Raw genomic sequence first — 3,910 nt, forward strand, 5'->3', positions numbered from 1 at the left:
TCTAGCAAAGAAGCAATCCATTTCTCCTAGTTCTGTTTGAAGCCCCACATAGCAATGAGTAAAACTCAACCCACCCCCTGTGCCCCAGACTTCCTAGTGTGGCAGCCAATTGAAAAGATCTGGCTGGGATCACTCAGTGTGACTGATCCAAACATTTTAAAATGTTACAATTTGGATGGACTATTTTAGAGCTCATGGCACCAACAGGTGGATGGGTTCGGGCCAGAGCAAACCTGGACAGTCTCCAGCTGCTGAGACTGTGGGAAAGTCACCCCTCTTCCCTCGATCATGACTCGGGAAGGTCGGAAACACACAGGGCAACTCAACAGTGCCATTTATAAAACCCTGCCTTCCTGCTGTCTGCTTCTACAGCATGGTAGGTGTGCTTTCAGACACGCAGAATTTAATTGTACGGCCTTTAGGTCTACCTATAGACAGTCCTAAAACCAGATGGAGGTTCTAAGGAACCGTCATGGACCAAATTGTGCACCCGTTCAACCAATGTGCCTTGGAATCCTGACTACACTTGTGGCTGTAATCCTGTTTGAAAACGGGTTCTTCTTTGTTAAGTTAATTTGATCAGCTCTAAAGCGCTTAGAAAGAGACTTGCACACATGGGGCAAAAACATTCCCAAGTGAAGATTGCCAAGGTACATACCCCAGAGCTACTGGCAAGGAAGAAGTCACCATAATCAAGACCCTAATTTGGGCTTTTAGTCTCCAGAATTGCTACAAAATAAACAGCTATTTGTAAGGTCACTCACTTGTAGTATTTCATTACAACAAAACTAGAAAACTAAGACAGGTACCATTAAGATTAAATTATTATAAGGAAAATCAACAGAGACATCATTCATTCCAGAAACATCTATTTGGCTGTAAAAAATTACCGACTCACTGTGGCTGGCAGATGTGTGAGACATGTATCCTTTTCTTTTTTTTTTAATCAGGGGAGAGCACGAACGCAGTCCCCCACTACCACAAATTATGCAGTCGAGTTTCCCACATTTGGGGAAATCGCAGGGGTCAGCACATCCGGAGTGCAATGGATGAGCCTCGCCCTGGGAAAGCCACCTTCGTGATCATGGTCTCTCCCTGCCAGGTTAGTATGTGTATCCTTTTCTTAAGGATCTGAAGAGCTAGTGGGGGATGGTAGGGTGGGCTAAGGGCTAAGAGCATAAAAAATTGATAGAAAATGGTGACATCACACAGGAAGCACGCAGGCAAGTGGATACATTATTATGAGGGAGGAGAGATTTCTGTTTGTCTCTCCCTCAGAGCAGCTGGGCAGGTTCAAACACCCAGCCCTGCAGTTAGCAGCACACATTGTAACCCACTATGCTAGCAGGACTTTTATATGAGACTCAAAGGTATATCAACTATAAATTAACCAAGAATTGTAAGCAAGTCACCAAAGTAAACTACAAACCACTAGAAAGGAAACACATTCAGGAGTGAGTCACTTGATATACTCACAAGTATCAGAGACCAGTCCCTGGAAAAGGACGTCATGTTTGGTAAAGTGAAAAAGAGGAAGGCCCTCAATTGACACAGTGGCTGCAAAAATGGGCTGAAATCTAATGATTGTGAGAATGGCGTAGGACCAAGTGTTGTCTCATTCTGTTGTACAGAGGGCCGTTATGAGCTGTAACCGATTTGACCCCACTTAGCAACAAAACATACACATGAGTGATGGTAAGCATCAGAGTCAGACAGGAACTGAAATACTGGCTGGGAAAAGCAGGTAAAGAAGAAAGAGAGCCTGCAGATATAGTGTGGATATCGGTAAGTCAGACTACTTATTAAGAGTGATCATATAAATTTACAGTAGCTTGTGTGAAACGGTTTCCTGAATTGATTCAAGTCAAGAGAGACCTTCTATTTGGGTAGCAAGATGAATCCTACTCCACTACATTGTGTGTGCAAGAAACATATCGTCCCTTGATGGTGATTTTAAACCCTCAATCTGGCAGAAGGTTCCGTGTCAATCTACAATGGATTTTTAATAGTTTTATTGGCATATAATTAATATATCTTACAATTTAATGACCCATTCCCCTCAAGAAGGTTGTGCAATCATTGCCACAATCATGTTCACTCCACACTCATTATCGTTATCCCCCATTTCCCTTCGACCTCCACTGCCAGGTCCCTGGGCAATCATCAATCAAGTTATTGTCTCTATAGATGGACCTCTCTTGGATTCATATACAGAAAATCAAAAGCAAACCCCAAAACAATGACAGAGGAAAACCTCAATCAAAAAAGAAAGCAGAACATTTTAAAAACTTTAAACTGTGTTAAAGGAACACAAATGATAAAGTATTATGTTTTAACCTAACGACATCTGCCATGATCCACTTTGCAATGTTCTCTGTCTGATAGCAAGGCACATCCCTTGACTATATTCAGAGGAGATTCATTGGCAGTGTGATCCATGTGGGGACTCTGCAAATGGATTTTGGGCTTCCAATGCCATCCCTAACCTGCTGCAAACTCAGTATTCAGAGTGTCAGCCCTGATAGGTTTCCCTCCTTGAGGTCTGGATTTTGTTATTTACAGTACTTGGGTCACAAAGGCTGGTGTCCTTCTTCCACGTTGTTGATGCACAGGAGGGCGTTTCCTAACCTCTTTCAGGCTGGACAAGAACTTTAGAGCTCAATTGGTTCCCACCAAATGCTGTCTGTCTTGTACTGGAGTCCATCATTCTCTCCCCATGTCACTCATCGCTACCACCTGTGTGTTCTTTGAAGGTTAGCACCTCCCTCCCCTGGACAAAGCACAAAGCAGGATCATCTAAAATGACAACAGCGGAAACAAGATGGTAACTTATTTCTCTGAAAAATAAATCTGAATGTAGGCAATCTAGAGACAGTAGGGGGTTCCAAAGCAACCTATTTTCTTTCTTTCTCACCATCCTAGAACACCAGGCAGAACATGCTCAAACTTACCTCTGACCCAAGGAGGCTGTTGGAGCGCTACCATTACATCCTCATGGCAGACAAGAAGGAGACACACAGAAGAGAAAAATGAACCCTTGACATATTACCAGGGAAACTGGAAAATCTGTCCTTATCCTAGATGGACATATAACCAAGTAATATAAAGGTTTTCATACTAAAAATGAAGGCAAGATTAGATGAGGATATAAACAACTAGTTCTTTGTACCACGGATGTACACATTGAAAAGAGAAGAACAATCACGATAGATCCTCAAGTATTGTCTACGTTTCAGAGTTTCAAAAAGGACAAGTAACTCACAGAGGAGACGGAGGAGAAGCCATCTATCTGGATTGAACTGTATTCCTCTCCCCTCAAAAAGTACATGTTGTAATCTTAACTGTGGATATAATCTTATTTGAAAAAAAAGGTTTTCTTTGTTATATTAATGAGTTCCTTTCAGTGTAAATCTTATCACTTGTAAATTATTTTTTTAAAGTGGATTAAAGGCAGAGATGAGCACAAGCTGGAGAAGACGTATCAGGATGGTAGGGGTTACAAACCAAGGAACCAAGAAATGCCCAGGGCATCCAGCAAGGAAGAAGCCTGATTTGTGTTTTCTAAATTCCAGAACTGTTAGAAAATCAATTTCTCTTCTCCAAAGCAGAACTGATATTAAGTAAGCATCAGAGAGGGGAAAGAACAAAATAGAGTGGTGTCAAGAAAAATGAGAGAATTTTCAAGGAAAAAGAAGGTTTGATGAATAGATAATATAAGGCCAAAACAAAAACAAAAGAAGTTCATTAGAGTGAATTGAATTATATGAAACAAACAAACAAAAAAACCCCAAACCTCTGGAAAGCAAAATTGCAGGGACTATTTCTTCCATAATCAGTGTCCCAATTGCCTAAAAGTTTCCTAATCCCAATAAATAAATTTCACCTTGTCAATGTGGCAGCTCTACAGGTT

General features: G+C 41.3%; 1 non-coding gene across 1 annotated transcript; it reads right to left on the reverse strand.

Annotated features, from left to right (window-relative positions):
• Positions 1 to 947: 947 nt before the first annotated feature.
• On the reverse strand, positions 948 to 1,110 carry LOC142431166 (U1 spliceosomal RNA). Its single transcript, XR_012780721.1, has one exon. It is a non-coding gene; the product is annotated as a U1 spliceosomal RNA (small nuclear RNA).
• Positions 1,111 to 3,910: the final 2,800 nt, after the last annotated feature.

Source organism: Tenrec ecaudatus, chromosome 17 (assembly GCF_050624435.1).
Source record: "Tenrec ecaudatus isolate mTenEca1 chromosome 17, mTenEca1.hap1, whole genome shotgun sequence".
Classification (NCBI taxonomy): domain Eukaryota; kingdom Metazoa; phylum Chordata; class Mammalia; order Afrosoricida; family Tenrecidae; genus Tenrec; species Tenrec ecaudatus.